Source organism: Chiloscyllium punctatum, chromosome 9 (genome assembly GCF_047496795.1).
Source record: "Chiloscyllium punctatum isolate Juve2018m chromosome 9, sChiPun1.3, whole genome shotgun sequence".
Taxonomy (NCBI): Eukaryota; Metazoa; Chordata; class Chondrichthyes; order Orectolobiformes; family Hemiscylliidae; genus Chiloscyllium; species Chiloscyllium punctatum.
Window position 1 is genome coordinate 112,382,847 of NC_092747.1, and position 16,148 is coordinate 112,398,994.

The following is a 16,148-nucleotide window of genomic DNA, read 5'->3' on the forward strand; positions in this document are numbered from 1 at the left end:
ACAGTTAACTTTGAGTCCAGTATCACTCTTCTTCAGAACTCATTTTTATTGAGCTGCTGGGAACATAACTGGTCTGGAAATATTGCTCCACGACAAGAAGACAGGAAATTATAAAGCAAAGTCAACTCAAGCAACTTTCAAACATTACACTGTAGTCTGATAACAAAAGACATAGGGTGGGGGTTGGGAGGTAACCCACTCACTGCGTTAACTTGGAAAAAGAGGTCACAAAACAATGTACACAGGATGATAAGGAGGAGAGAAGAATTTGTCTTCAATTGCATATCCCAAATGTAAAATAACATTTACATCAGCAAAGCTACCAAAACAAACCACATGCTATCTTACTAGGATCGGTGAACTATCCAACATGCATATTCCTTGTCTGGCATCTGACATGTCTCACTGCAAAAACATCCAAGCATTAACATCAAGATATTACTGTCCAAGACGAAGTTAACAAATGGAACTGACTCAGGTCTAGCATTTACGACTTTTCTTAGACAGTTTCTAAAGATTTTTTTTAATTTCAAAAATATATTTTATACACAAAGAAATCTTTGGTACTTAAACTTTGGTGAAGCTGTTCAGATTAGATTACTTACAGTGTGGAAACAGGCCCTTCAGCCCAACAAGTCCACACCGATCCGCCAAAGCACAACCCACCCAGACCCATTCCCCTACATTTACCCCTTCACCTAACAACTACGGGCAATTTAGCATGGCCAATTCACCTAACCTGCACATGTTTTTTTGGATTGTGGGAGGAAACCCATGCAGACACAGGGAGAATGTGCAAACTCTACACAGAGAGTTGCCTGAGGCGGGAATTGAACCCGGGTCTCTGGCACTGTGAGGCAGCAGTGCTAATAACTTGTATACTGTTTTTATCTTCAAATTGAGTCATTGATGTTCACAATTTTCTATGCTTACAGTGAACCCTCTTGGCATTGAGCTGAGATCTCAGCAGGCCCCAAATTTCAAGGCGTCCCTCAGCACATAGCCCTGGACCTTGGACTGTGTCAGTATGCAACACTCAGTTGGAGTCAACTTCTTCAACTGGAAGACCAGCCAGTTTCAGGCAGACCAAAGAGCATCTTTCATCGAGTTGACGGTCCTCCTAGCACAGTTGAAGTTCATCTCGGTGTGCATCCCAGGGAACTGACCGTAGAGCATGGCTTCTCATGTCACGGATCTGCTCGGGACAAACCCAACTGCATTCCTTTCCAGACTCCATTCGCAGAGGCACATTCCAGAAGGAGGTGTGTGACAGTCTCATCCCCCTACAGCCGCTTCGAGGGCAGCGTGCGGTGGCTGAGAGTCCGGGCATGCATTAAGGATCTCGCAGGCAGAGCCCTTCTCACCACCAGCCAAGTGATGTCCTGGTGCTTGTTTGAAAGTTCTGGCGATGAGGCATTCTGCTAAATAATTTTGATAGTCTGCTCAGGGAACCGCTCGACAGGATCCGCCCTCTTCTTTTCCTGCAGGGTCTCAAGGACATTACGTGTTGACCACTTTCTGATGGACTTGTGCTCAAACGCGTTTTTCTTCACAAATTTCTCTATGAAGGATGGTGATACAGAATAGTCCAACTACATGGAACGTTCCACGGCAGCGAGGCCAGGACCATCCTTTGCAACACCAGAGACAGGTAGAACCTCAGTAAGTCATGACACTTGGTGTCTCCATACCGGGGATCCACATACAGCTTAATGAGATCACACATAAAGGTGGCCGTTAGGGTGAGAGTCGCGTTGGGTGTGTTTTTTCCCCCTTTGTCTAGATCTTTATACATTATGTCCCTTCAGATACGTCTATCATCGATCTCCATATGAAGTCGAAGATGGCCCGGGTGACTGCAGGTTCAGGAATAGCAGGGGTGGCATGGTGGCTCAGTGGTTAGCACTGTTGCCTCACAGCGCCAGGGACCCAGGTTCAATTCCCACCTTGGGCAACTTTCTGTGTGGAATTTGCACATTCTCCCAGTGTCTGTATGGGTTTCCTCTGGGTGCTCCGGTTTCCTCCCTCAACCTAAAGATGTGCAGGTTACACAAATTGCCTATAGTGTTCAAGGATGAGTAGGTTAGGTGTATTAGTCTGGGGCAGATGAAGAGCAGTAGGGGAATGGTTCTGGATGGGTTACTCCTCGGAGTATCAGTGTGGACTTATTGGACTGAAGGGCCGGTTTCCACAGTGTAGGGATTCAATATTAGATGAGATTACTTACAGTGTGGAAACAGGCCCTTTGGCCCAACAAGTCCACACCGACCGCTGAAGCACAACCCACCCAAAGCCATTCCCCTACATTTACCCCTTCACCTAACACTACGGGCAATTTACCTAACCTGAACATTTTTGGACTGTGGGAGGAAACCAGAGCACCTGGAGGAAACCCACGGGGAGAATGTGCAAACTCCACAGTCAGTCGCCTGAGGCAGGAATTGAACCCGGGTCTCTGGTGGTGTGAGGCAGCAGTGCTAAACACTGTGCCACTGTGCCGCCCACCCTACTGCACCTGGTATTCCCAGGCGGTCTCCCATTCAAGTACTAACCAGGCCTGAGTCTACTTAGCTTCCGAGACCAGATGAGATCGGTCGTTTTCAGACTAGTAAGGCTGTATATATTTATATCAGGCCAGACCTGTGCCACATTCGGAGTACCTCACAGCTGATTACCAGGTTTTTACCTGCCATGGAGAGTGGCCGGTGCTCCTATCTGCCCACTTCTGCCTCACTTTAGTGACCTGCTCCTCCCAAGACCTGGCACATGCCCCACCCCCTCCGAACCAAATATCCAGCACTTTCAGGTGGTCTCTCCTGATGGTGAAGGGGATAGAGGATTGGTCAGCCCAGTTTCCAAAGAGCATGGCCTGGCTCTTGCCTCAATTTGCCTTGGCCCCCAAGGCCCATTCAAAGTAAAGATTATATACACATTCAAAGAAACCTACTATCAAATATGATAGGATCATTTCATACACAGAACTAAACCTTTTAAGTTAGCTCAGTGAGGTACCAATTCTTCTAAAGCTTATTATTTTTGTTCCATAATATTTTAGTTCTAATAGTAAAGCTTGAAAGATAATGAATGAAATATTCTGACACACATGGTATGTGGCTTGGGCTTTTGCCCGAAACGTCGATTTCACTGCTCGTTGGATGCTGCCTGAACTGCTGTGCTCTTCCAGCACCACTAATCCAGTATTTGGTTTTCAGCATCTGCAGTCATTGTTTTTACCCTGCACTAAAATATTCACTCACTAATACTAGCAAGAATGCATTAACACCTTTCCTCCATTCGTCCAAGAGTTACACGACTCCTGTCATGATGATTTGACCAATTGAAGCCAACAATTTACATTCACATAGCGTTTTTCACACAGGCTGATGTATAGGAACACATCAGAGGAAAGTGTGATATTAAAAATGAGTGAATTATTAAAAGTGAAAAACCTTACTGAATAGCAACAACTTGTTTTCAATATAACATCCCGAGACATTTCATAAGAGTGTTATGAAACAAAATTTGACACCAAACCACTTAAGGTGTTGTGAAAGTATATGATGAATAGCTTGATCAAAGAAGCAGACTGTAAGGAGAACCTTAAAAGAGTGAGAGAGGGATGAAGAGGTTCAGAGAAGGAATTCCCGAACTTAAGGCCCAGGCAGCTAGAAGCACCACTGAATAATTAAAATGAGAGTGCACAAGAGACCAGAAATATAGTAGTGCAGAGCTTTTGCAGGGTTGTGAGAATGGAGATTATACAGTGTAATGGGGATTTTGAACTATTTAAAAACAACTATGAGAATATTAAAAGTGAGGTGTTGCTTGACTGGGTCAGAAAAATAAGGGCGATGGTTGAACAGGAGCTGGTACGACCAAAGATCAGGGCAACAGCGCTTTAAATGATTTAAGGTTGACAGAAAGTTCTATTTGGGAGACAAGCCAGGGCGCACTCAATTAGTTGGAACTGTTCTCATTGGAGTACAGAAGGCTAACGGAACACTTAGTAGAAATGTTTAAAATTACAAAGAGTTCAATATGAAGAGACCGATTTTGCTGTCTAAACTTAAAGGCAAAAGAACCAAAGAAAAGATAAAATATTTTAATGCAAATCTGTTGTGATCAAGAATGTACCACCTGAAAAGACAGTAGAAGCAGATTTCAAACTTTTGAAGAACATTCGGAGACATAGGAACTTGTGTCAAACTTTGATTTAAATTCATAGGTTAACAAAGATTCTGAAATCAGATTCTTAAAAAAGGAAACTCAAAAAGCAAGTAAAGCCCATGATGGAAAAAAAATACAAAAGGAACAGGAGCTCTGATTAGATGAGTAACTTTATCTGAAGACCGAAAATATCTAGTTCCAATCTCTATTCTGACAGTAGTAATATCAACAAGTCTCTAAAATTAGAGTTAGCAAATTAACCAAAGCCATTTGCAGTGTAAATAATTCTCATGGAATCTAGCACAGACCATCCCATTTGCGAATTACTCCAGTGCCCCTGCTACTTCCTCATAATGCTTCTGGTTATCAAGCCTCCTGTCACTGCAAAGAGTTTCTCCCCATCTATCAAACTTCTTAAAATTGTTAACTTTTTTTTACACTTGTATTTACTCTTTGTTATCTGCATTTATAATTTTCATTAACAGTTGTTTTTCTAAAACAACCCACATTCAAAGCAGCACATGCATGATTTGGTATTTCACTAGCCCACATAGCTTCCACTTTACATCACAATCTGGAAGGAAAAGATTAACTGGCAAAATGGGATTCAAGTTAATACATTGCCATTGATTGAGAATTGATTCACACACAGGAAAGAAGGAATAACTTTTTCTGAGTGGCTGGCAGTGACTAATGAGCTAATACAAGGATCGGTGTTTGGGCCCCAGACATTCACAAGACATAAAGGACTTGGATGACGAAACCAAACCCAAATACTCCAAATTTGCTGATGACATAAAAGTGGATGGGACTGAGAGTTGTAAGGAGGATTCAAGGTGACTTAGACAAGTTGAGAGGAGTAGACACATAGCAGATGCAGTACCATGTGGCTAAATAAGAAAGTATACACATTGGTGTGAAAAACAGACAGGAAACATACTAAATTGTGGTACAGGAAAGTGTGGATGTACAAAGGGATCTGGCTGCCTTTGTACACCAATCACAAAGTTGACAGGCAGTGCAGCAAACAATTAGGAAAGCAAATGGTATACTGGCTTTCATTGCAAGAGGGGCCAGGTTTAGAAGTAGGGATTCTTATTGTACTTATACAAAGTCTTGGAGAGACCAGTTTTGATCCCTACCAAAGAAAGGGTACAATTGCTATTGAGGCAAGTGCAGCAGAGGTTCACTAGACTAATACCGGGGACAACAGGAGAGATTGGTCCAACTGGACATGTATTCACTAGAGTTTAGAAGGATGAGAGGGGATCATATTGAAGCACACAAAGTTCTAACAGGGCTGAACAGAGTAGATGCAGGAAAGATACTTTCATTAGTTGTTTATAATTTTAGGGAGTCACCATCTTAGGATACCGGTAGACCATTTAAAACTGAGACAAGAAGTCTTTATTGCTGAAATGGTCAGGAAGTTGTAGAGTTCTCTAAAGGAATGGAGACCAAGTTATTAAACATGTCAAATAAAAAAGATTTTTTTCTAAGATTTTAAGTTATCAAGGGGTTTGGGTAGAACGTGGGAATGTGGCAACGAGATAAGAGAATCAGCCACAATCATATTAAATTGCAGAGCAGGCTCAGGCCTACTCCTGCTCATAGTTTCTACGTATCTACGAGAGCATACGAAAGAGGAGTTCAGAGTCATGGCAGGACAGATGTTCTACCCATGCTGTCTTGACTTTTCAGAGATATTTGGGAGACACAGTGGTAACACATGTATGTATTTGTTAACATATGAATGGTGGGGGTTGGAAATTTGCAGCACCTACATCCCAACTTCCACCCAAGCAGCTGGCATTAGCTAGGATCTGACGCTAAAAGAACAAAACATGCAGTACACCTGGTATGTTGTAGCACAATCTGGGATATCCCTGCTTTCAATATTAAAAGAGTCAAGAGGAGACAGGCAAAGTTAGCAAGGGCCTGTGCTAATGCTCAGACAAACAGAATTAAGTTTCTATTTAACTAAGCATTCCCATTCTGTTCTTCCCCATTTTCATTTAGATTCTTATGCAATTTAGTGATGTAAATACTTTCCATCAGGATGAAATTCCCTCCAAGATCACAGGATTCTCTCTATAACAGGAAGAGATTCTTGAAGAGACTGATGAAACAGCGACTCAGCTGGAAATTTCGAAAACTCAGTAATAGATTCTTGCTTAGTCAGAGCATTTTTGTTTGAACTATTTGTATGGATGGTAAAGCAGTTATAGTTCAAGCTGAGGTGATCCAACGGCTTCAGCTGACACAGTGTGTAATCTGGCTGTTGTGCTCCAGTTGATACTTTCTGGTTTCATTAGGAGATTGACTCTCATCTCAACTTTGCCTCCAGTATACTGGAAATGTTATTGGTAGGTCAATGCAAAGTCCAAGAGTGAAGTCAACATACTTTAGCCTTGGGTTACAGGTGACTAGTCATTCATAGAATTAGACACAGATTGTTTCTCTGAACTGTGTCAGTCCATACCCTCGAGCACTAATTTTTGAAATTTTATGCTTTTACATTTTATTTCTGCTATGCTTTTGATTTTAAGGAAACCTGTATTTTCAAAAGTTGATTTGTAAATACTGAATTAATAGTATTTCTGAAGGATCACTGGATCCAAAGTTTTCTTTCCACAGATGCTGCCTGACCTGCTGCGTTTTTCCACAATTTCTGCTTTTGTTTCTGATTTCCAGCATCCACAGTTCTTTGAGGTTTTTTCAAATTGCTATTAACAGGGAACTTACGCTATCCTAAATAACTGCACCTTCACAGTTATTACTTTGTCTGAACTATTTTCCCATTTGTGGCTAAGTTGTTTTCTATTGCCCAATGCAGATCTATTCTTACTGTACTTGATTGCCCTTGAACTACAAGCTAGTACAATGAATAGGCTTGCAGTGGGAGTGGAAGAAAGTGAGGACTGCAGATGCTGGCATTTCAGAGTCAAAAAGTGTGGTACTGCAAAAGCAGTCAGTCAGGCAGAATCCGAGGAGCAGAAGAATTGATGTTTTGAGCGTGAGCACTTCATCAGTAATGAATGAGTGGGGTGGGGCTGGGGACTTAGGTAGCTGGGAATATGAGAGGTAGATGAAGGTAAGGGTGTAGATGATAGGTCAGGGGGCAGGGGGAGCAGATAGGTGGGAAGGAAGATGGTCAGGTAGGACTGTTCAACAGGGCGGTGCAGGGTTGGAAGGTTGGACTGGGATAGGGTATGGGGGGTGGTGGGGTGGAGAATGAGGAAACTATTGAAATCCACGTAGGACCCTCCAACCACATGGAATCAAAGGCAGAAGATGAGGTGTTCTTCCTCCAAGCGTCAGGTGGTTAGGGTTTGGTGGTGGAGGTGGCGCAGGACCTGCATGTCATTGGTAGAGTGGGAGGGGGAGTTAAAGTGTTCAGTCACAGGGCAGTGGGATTGTTTGGTTTGGGTGTCTCAGAGAGGTTCTCTGAAATGATCCGCAAGTAAGCATCCTGTCTCTTCAATGTATAGACCACATCGGGAGCAATGGACACAATAGATGACATGTGTTGAACACAGGTGAATCTCTATCAGATATAGAAGGAACCTTTTGGGCCTTGGACGGATGTGAAGGGGGTGGTCTGGGCACAGGTTTTGCAATTCCTGCAGTAGCAGGGGAAGGAACCGGTGGTGGAGAATGGGTTAGTGGTGGGTGTGGACCTAAACAAGGGAGTCACAGAAGGAACGGTCCCTCCGGAATGCAGATAGGGGTGGGGAGGAAAATATATCTCTGCTGGTGGGGTGTTTGTAGGTGGCAGAAATGGCAGAGGATGATGTGATGTATCCAAAGTTGGTGGGATGGAAGGTGTTGACCTGGGAGGTTCTGTCCTTGTTGCAATTGAGTGGGGGGGGGTTCACGGATGGAGGTACAGGAACTGGAGGAGATACGCCAAAGGGCATTGTTGACTACATGGGAGGGGAAATTGCGGGTTTTCCCTGACTCCCTTGTTAGGTCCACAATCCCAACCAACCCACCTTCTACTCCTGGCACCTTCCTCTGCCACCGCAAGAAGTGCAAAACCTGTTCTCACAGCTTTTTCCCCCCCCACCCCCATCCGTCCTAGGCCCCAAAAGGATCCTTCCACATCTGACAGAGATTCACCTGTACTTCCTCACACGTCATCTACTGTCTTAGGTGCTCCCATTGTGGTTTCCTCTACAGTGGGGAGACAGGACACTTACTTGCAGATAGTTTCAGAAAACATCTCTGGGACACCGAAACCAACCAACCCCACCGCCATGTGACCGAATTCTTTAACTCCCCTTCCCACTCCACCAAGGACATGCAGGTCCTGGGCTGCCTGCACAGCCTATCCCTAAGCACCTGACTCCTGGAGGAAGTATGCCTCATCATCTACCTTGGGATTAATGTGGATTTCACCAGCTTCCTTCTTTCCCTTCTACCCACCTTATCCCAGATCCAACGTTCCAACACGGCACCATCCTCTTGAATTGTCCTACCTGTCCATCTTCCTTCCCACCTATCTGCTCCACCCTCCTCTCTGACCTATTACCTTCACTCCCATCTTCATCTACCCATTGCATTCCCAGCTACCTAACACGCTAGCCCCACCCCCTTCCATTTATCTCTCAACATCCTTAGGTCATTCGCCTCATTCCTGATGAACAGCTTATGCTCAAAACATAAATTCTCCAGGCTCCTCGGATGCTGCCTGACTGGCGCTTTTCCAGCACCATACTTTTGCACATGGAGTGGTCAACTTACGTATGGTATCAGGAAATGAAATTTCACATGAATAATATAACAATCAATGGCAAGTGGGAAAACACCATCAAAAGAACGTGTAATGTGCCCAAGTCTTTAGAGGCTGCAAACCTTATACAGCACACAGGAAAACTGTTTAATGAGAGATGGCATCGTACTCTTATTTTGAAAAAGGCTGGATTTCCTTTTATTAGTTCGTGGGACATGGGCGTGACTGCCTGCCCACTATTTATTGCCTGTCCCTGGTTGTCGTTGAGAAGGTGAAGGTGAGCTGCCTTCTTGAACAACTACAGTCCATATGCGGTAGGGAGACATACAGTGTCCTAAGGGAAGGAATTCCAGGATTTTGACCCCGCAATACTGAAGGAACAACAACACGTATCCAAGTCAGCACGGTGAGTGGCTTGAAGGAGAATTTGGAGGTGGTGGTATTCCATGCATCTGCTACCCTTGTGTTTCAAGATGGAGGTAGTTGCTTGCTTGGAAGGTGCTGTCTAAGAATTTTTTCAGTGTATCTTGTACATAATATACACTACATCGGTGGTGGAGGGAGCGGATATTTATGGATGTGTTGTCAAATAGATGGCCTGCTTTGTTCTGGATGGTGTCAAACCTTGCAAGGCTGGAATTAAGTCATTTGTGGATGTGAACGAAGCACAGCATCCAGCATTCAATGCTATTGCCAGGGTAGTCTGCACAATCACGAAGGGACATTGATGATAGTCTCCACAACCACAAGGAAGGGACATTGAGTGTATCCACCCCCCCCCCACCACTCCATGTATGGTTATCTGGAGACTTGGTGATGTACGTACCAAAGGGAAACTGTACCAATTTAAGGAGCTGTTAAGACTCAATTACAAATTTGTGATTACCTTTTGTATTTTAATAAAGTTGTCTTTCTTTCAATACATATAAAATAGCTTGCTTTCTTTGTATTAAGATTATCTTAACTTCTTTCATTTATACAGTATGGAAACAGACCCTTCAGTCCATGCCAACCATGTTCCCAAACTAAACTAGTCCCACTTTCCTGCATTTGGTCCATATCCCTCCAAACTTTTCCTATTCACTTACTTATCCAAATGTCTTTTAAATGTTGTAATTGTACCTGTCTCCACCACTTCTTCTGGCAATTCATTCCACATACAAACCACAAAGTTGCCCTTCATGTCCTTTTTAAAACTTTCTCCTCTCGTCTTAAAAATATGCCCCATAGCTTTGAAATCCCCCACCCTAGGGAAGAGACCCTTGCTCTTCACCTTATCTATGCCCCTCATGATTTTATAAACTGCTATAAGGTTACCTCTCAACCACCTACATTCCAGTGAAAAACGTCCCAGCCTACTTTTATCATGCAAACCTCTCCATTTCCAGCAACATCTTGGTCATCAGTGTACTATCAAAGAAAAGGAGAAAGTGAGGACTGCAGATGCTGGAGATCAGAGCTGAAAATGTGTTGCTGGAAAAGCGCAGCAGGTCAGGCAGCATCCAAGGAGCAGGAGAATCGACGTTTCGGGCATGAGCCCTTCTTCAGGAACGAGGAAAGTGTGTCCAGCAGGCTGAGATAAAAGGTAGGGAGGAGGGACTTGGGGGAGGGGCGTTGGAAATGCGATAGGTGGAAGGAGGTCAAGGTGAGGGTGATAGGCCGGAATGGGGTGGGGGCAGAGGGGTCAGGAAGAAGATTGCAGGTTAGGAAGGCGGTGCTGAGTTCGAGGGATTTGACTGGGACAAGGTGGGGGGAGGGGAAATGAGGAAACTGGAGAAATCTTGTGGTTGGAGGGTTCCTAGGCGGAAGATTGAGGCGCTCTTCCTCCAACCGTCGTGTTGCTATGGTCTGGCGATGGAGGAGTCCAAGGACCTGCATGTCCTTGGTGGAGTGGGAGGGGGAGTTGAAGTGTTGAGCCACGGGGTGGTTGGTCCAGGTGTCCCAGAGATGTTATCTGAAACGTTCCGCAAGTAGGCAGCCTGTCTCCCCAATATCAAAGAAAACACATGCAATGTGCCTCAATGACTACTGCCCAGTGGTTCTGACAACCATAATTTTCAAGAGGCTGGTCACAGCATTCACCAACTTTAGTCTCCTAGCATGCCTCGATCCCTGCAATTTGCCTAACAATAAAACAAGTCCACAGCGGACACTATTTGCCTAGCCCCATATTCATCCCTGGAACATTTGGATAACAAGGACACCTACATCAGGTTCCTACCCATTGACTACAGCTCTGCCTTCAACACCATAATCCCTAACAGTCTCATCTTAAAACTGAGACCTCAGTCTCAGCTCCACCCTCTGCATTGGATCCTCAGCTTCCTGATCCACAGACCACAATCAAAGATAGACAACAGCATCTCCTCCACAATAATCCTCAACATTGACTTCTCAGCCCCTTAATGTACTCCTGTACACCAGTGAATATGCAACCAAATTCCATTCGAAAGGCATCTACAGGTTTGCTGACAACACCATCGTGGTAGGACGGCTAGCGAACAATGAGGAGTCAGAATACAGGAAGGAGATAGTGCGCTTGGGATGTCGTGGTGCAATGATAACAACCTTTCACTCAATGTCAGCAAAACAAAACAACTGATCATTGACTTCAGGAAGAAACAAGCAGGACACACCCCTATCTCCAGCTGAAGTGGAGATCGTGGGCAGCACAGTGGCTCAGTGGTTAGCACTGTTGTCTCACAGCACCAGGGTCCCAGGTTCAATTCCAGCCTCGGGCGACTGTCTGTGTGGAGTTTACACATTCTCCCCGTGTCTGTGTGGGTTTCCTTTGGGTGCTCCGGTTTCCTCCCACAGTCACAAAGATGTGCAGGGCAGGTGAATTGGCTATGCTAAACTGTGCATAGTCAGAAGGAAATGGGTCTGGGTGGATTACTCTTCGGAGGGTCGGTGTGGACTTGTTGGGCCAAAGGGCCTGTTTCCACACTGTAGGGAATCTAACCTAGTCAGCAAGTTTCTAGGAGTTACAATAACCAATGATTTGTCCTTGATCTCCCATGTAGATGCAATGTTCAAGAAAGCACACCAAGCCTCTTATTCCTCAGGCAGCTTATGAAGTTCAGCATATCCATAAGCACCCTCACCAACCTTTACAGACGTACCATAGAAAGCATTCTATGTGGGTGCGTAACAGCCTGGTACAGACTGCTCCATCCAGGACCATAAGAAACTACAGAAAGTTGTGTGCACAGAAGCTAACAATCCTTTATTTATACTCTCATTCCTTCAGAAAGGCTGTCAACATCAAAGACCCCTCCTATCCTGGTCATGCTCAATTCCAATCTTGGTGTTAGGCAAAGGATACAGAAGCTTGAACACATACACCACAGGTTCAAGAACAGCTTCTTCTCTGCTATTAGTAGACTGCTTAATGGACCTCTCTAACTTCAAATAATATTAATCTTGCTTTGCACACCTCCTGTTGCAGCCAAAACCTTGCATGTCTCGCTCTAACCGCCCTATGATCTGGATGTCCTTGTTTGCTATAATTTGCCTGAACTGCTCACAAAACAAAGCTTTTCAGCATACTTAGGTACATGTGACTACAATAAATCAAATCAATCTTTACTCAACTCTCTGCACTTTAGAAATATCCTTCCTAGACCAGAACCAGACAAAGTACCTCAGAAGAGGTCTCACCAACATCCTTTTACAACCTCAATATGACATACCAACTCCTATACTCAAAAAGTCTGAGCAATGAAGGAAGCCTGGTAAATGCTTTCTTAACCATCCTGTCTACCTGTGACGTATATTTCAAAGAATTACGTACCTGAATCCCTAGGTTTCTCCGTTCTACATCACTATCTATGGCTCTACCATTATTTGTACAAGTCCTGCCCTGTTGTTTCACCAAAATACAAGAACTGTCTAACAACAGTTTAGGAAAATTTTTGTTTTAACACATTATTTAGGATTGAGTCACACAGTCCTGTTACATGCAGAGTGCTGCTTGAATCCAAGGAAGATTTTGCAAAGGTGTCTCAACCCTAAACCTTTGAAATGCTGCAATGGAAGGCTTGATATGTTTTGACCAAACACTACTTTCTAAAGCAGGCTGCCAGTAAATATAGATCTTCAGTTTAAGGTTAAAAAGGTATGGAATCAATTTAGGTGGTTGGAATTCACAAGTGGATTAAAAAAAACAACTAAATGATGCATCTTTTGAGGGGTGAATGGCCTTCACCTGTTTTTACAATTCCTTCCACAAATGCAAGTCCAGTTGGGGAAAAAATTGCAGTTAAATGTAAAATTGGAAGTTTGTCTAAATGCTATTTTATATTTTAATTGATATTCAACTTCCCAGGTCCTAACATCTGAAATTTCCATTTTCAATTTCTTTATTTCATTGTCTCCCCCAACTTGTAATAATATCTCATGTGGTTTGTGTCAAATTTGGTTTCAGAATGTCTCATGACAGACCTTAGGACATTATCCCATACTAAAGTTACTTTATAAAGGCAGGTTGTTGTCGTCATACATGGGTAGGTTTTAGAATACCAAAACTACAGATAATTATTGACTGATTATTCTGTACATGCAATGGTTCTAAAACAATGTTAGAAATCACTGAGACATGCACAGCAACTTTCCCAAGAAAGCCTTTATTGTACAATGTAACTGTAATATATGGCATAAAGACACGTAATGATTGCACAGACAACTGACAGCATAGAACAGACATTCACATGAGTAATGCAGGTCCAGGAGTCCCTTGCATGCTTCTCTCACATCTCCCCCTATCAGTATATCCCCCTGTTCCTTTCTCCCTCACCTTCCTAGAGTTTTGCATTGAATAGCTCAAATACTTTGGGAGTACAAAGCCACAGCTATATAGTTGGCACAGAGATGCAGTAAGTTAACACTGAGCTAAAGCAGGTGTAGTGTGTGCATTCTGACATTTGCAGAAGCCACGAAGACATGGTGCAAGGACAGCAGTAATGGAGTCACAGATGTACAGCACAGAAAAAGACCCTTCGGTTTAACATGTTCATCCCAACCAGATATCCTAAATTAATCCAGTTCCATTTACCAACATTTAAGTCTTATCCCTCTAAACCCTTCCTATTCATATACCCATCCAGAGGCTTTTTAAATGTTGTAATTATACCAGCCTCCACCACTTTCTCTGGCAGCGCATTCCATACATGCACCACCCTCTGCATGAAAAAGTTGCCCCTTCGGTTGCTTTTATCCCCTCTCAGCACAAATCTATGCCCTCTAGTTCTGGACTCTCCCACCTCAGGGAAAAGACCTTGTCTATTTACTCTATCCATGCCCCTCATGATTTTATAAATCTCCATAATGTCACCCCCTCAGCCTCCAACGCTCCAGGGAAAACAGCCCAAACCTTATAACTCTGGCAAAATCCTTGCAAATCTTTTCTGAAGCCTTTCAGGTTTCACAACATCCTTCAATAAACATTCACAAGACCACATAATTCTGGTCATACACAATAACTAGTCAACAACAACTTGCATTTATATACTGACTGTAACAAAGTAAAAAAGTGTCCGACAGCATTTCACAGGACCTTCAAGCAACAACAACTGAGCCCAAAAGGAGATATTAGGGTAGGTGACCAAAAGCTTTAATCAAAGAGTGAGTTTTAAGAAAAGCCTTACAAGAAGTGACAGTACCAGAAAGATTAAAGGACGGAATTTCAGATCTCAGAATCAGGGCAGTTGAAGGCTTAGCTGCCAATGGTGAAGCAGTGGAAAGAAGGTAGAATTGGCAAAGAGAAAAAAGACAAAGACTCATTTCTCTAGAGCCTTTCAGGATTTGTCAAGTAATTTTCAGTAAATGAAACACTTCAGGAGTATAATCACTATTGCAATTTAGAAAAAGCAACAATCAATTTGCAAGCAGCAAAGTGAGAGTCACCAATTTTTTCAGTTTATGTTAGCAAGTAAATATTAGCCAGGGCATCAATATCCTGTTCATCTTTAAATTCTACCATTCAACATTTTACATCCACTCGAGCAGTCAAAAATCATTTTGACACACATGGCACCACTCCTTCTGTACGGCACAAATGGCAACAGAGCACCAGCCTGGATTGTGAACTCACATCTTTGAATCAGAGGCTTGTGGGCTCATACTGCTTCAATGATGGTGTCACCTCATAACGCATGTCTGACACTAGTTTACATTCTCATTGTGGAATTTAGAGACTGGAGGCACAGTGCGATGCCAGGACAAGTGGATGGAGAAACTGTATCACAATTCTGCAACCATACGAACAATTAACTCCCATCCCCTAAAGTGAACTACCTTACCTCAGAGTGCAGTCAGGAAGGAATCCATTTCTGGAGGCTCCTGCATAATCCAGGCAGTCGGTACCCACATTGCCCACCTCTCCCTACTGCCCTAACTTTTGGAGAAGTGGGGATGGGAGGTGAGGCTTGTTAATGGGTGGAGTGTAGAGAATGGGATGGGTGGTTGGGGGGGGGGCTTAAAGTGCAGGGCTGAAGAGGCCAGGATCCTAGACTCTATATCATACAGCAAATCATCTGCTGGGGGAGGGGAATTAATAGTAGGCCTCTACTCCCTCCCTCCGATCAACCCACCCTCGACAAAGGCAGCTGCAGGCCTCAGGATTGAGTGCAAGGCTGAGGGTGAGGGGGTCAACCTACCACCCCCCACCCCCTCCCTCCCCCCCCCCCCCCCCGTCCAAAACTGCTGGAACTTTCTCTGTATCTTGGAAGGGGGTGGGGGGGTTTCAGGCCTTTCGTCCCCACACCCCCTGCCCAACCCGCCCTCCCCCCCCACCCCACCCCTCAACCCCAGAACCTCAGCTCCTCGTACACCCTAACCTGCTGCCCTCCGTTGTCATGGCGATCAGCCTATCCGAGCTCCGGCCGTGACGTCATGGTGCCAATGGGAGACACCACTCGAGTCGGAGCCGGAAGTACTGGTGAGGGAGGGGGCGGGGCCAGTGTTACGTGACGTCACACGATTGACAGCGAGCCCGGGGAGGGGTTTGAGCGCGTGCGTGCGTCAAGGGGCGTACCCAATCGGAAGGCGGATCGCTGTTTGAATGAACATTCTCCACCCTCCTCCCCTCCCCCACCCCGGGCTAATGTCATGGCGTCGAGTGTTCGAGTCCTGCTCAGGGAACACGACGTTTAACAGGGGTGTTAAATAAAAACCGAAAGAAATGCTGTAAATCAGAAACAAACAGAAAAAGAAATTGCTGGAAAAGCTAAGGAGAAGTTCTGAGGAA

The 16,148-nt window shown here is 44.3% G+C and overlaps 1 protein-coding gene and 1 pseudogene across 4 annotated transcripts in view; both read right to left on the reverse strand.

The window, feature by feature from the left end:
* The window catches only part of LOC140481605 (basic helix-loop-helix domain-containing protein USF3), a 55,206-nt gene extending 39,319 nt beyond the window's left edge, over positions 1 to 15,887 (reverse strand). For 3 of the 4 annotated variants that reach the window (XM_072578078.1, XM_072578077.1, XM_072578074.1), the window contains exon 1: positions 15,202 to 15,548. The gene's annotated coding sequence lies outside the window, so the exon portion shown is untranslated. Of the gene's footprint in view, positions 1 to 15,201; positions 15,549 to 15,738 lie in introns of those variants that run through there. The other variant, XM_072578075.1, reaches the window with a different exon arrangement.
* Positions 2,504 to 2,622, reverse strand: LOC140481702 (5S ribosomal RNA; annotated as a pseudogene).
* Positions 15,888 to 16,148: the final 261 nt, after the last annotated feature.